Below are 866 nucleotides of genomic sequence, written 5' to 3'. Positions count from 1 at the left end.
AGTGATGGTGGGGGGGACAAGGATAGACACAAAGATACATTCACACACACACATACACACACACACACACACACACACACATGCACACACACACGACATGCTTCTTTCAGTTTCCGTCTACCACATCCACTCGCAAGGCTTTGGTCAACCCGAGACTATAGTAGAAGACACTTGCTGAAGGTGCCACGCAGTGGAGGTGAACCCGGAACCGTGTCGTTGGGAAACAAGCTTCTAACCACACAGCTACGCCTGCGCCTATATATACTTTTTTTGTAGGCAAATGAATAGATGAATGGATATGTATATATAGCTATATAGCTGGGTAGCTAGATAGCTAAATAGATGGGTTGACTGAGAAGTAAATAGGAAATAGGTTAGAGATGTTGATGGAGAATGAGATGTGACTGTTATTTTTGTAGAAATCCCCCATCGAGATATCGAGAGCAGACGACATCTGCGAACTTGAATAAGCTAAACACTCCTGATATGAGTAGCATGACCTTAATTCCTTTTTACAACTAACGATACTCAACATATTTCCAGGAAGTTGAGATTTCTTTGACTAAAAAGTTGATGTACAAGTATTTTAACTTTTTATAGAGACATAGGCGTTGTCGTGGCTGTGTGTGGTAAGAAGTTTGCTTCCCAACTCCATGATTTCGGGTAGTTGGGAAGTGTGGCTCTTTGGGCAAGTGTCTTCTACTATAACCTCGGGCAGGCCAAAGCCTTGTAACTAGATTTGGTAGACGGGGAAACAGAAAGAATCCTGTCGTATATATATATAATGATTTCAACGGAATATGTAATCCTAGCGGTTACCGTTTATCTCTTAAATCGGTTTTGTATATATATATATATATATATAT

This window comes from Octopus bimaculoides, chromosome 6 (assembly GCF_001194135.2).
Source record: "Octopus bimaculoides isolate UCB-OBI-ISO-001 chromosome 6, ASM119413v2, whole genome shotgun sequence".
NCBI classification, from domain to species: Eukaryota; Metazoa; Mollusca; class Cephalopoda; order Octopoda; family Octopodidae; genus Octopus; species Octopus bimaculoides.
The sequence above is the reverse complement of the archived record's forward strand: the minus strand, read 5'-3'. Positions refer to the sequence as shown.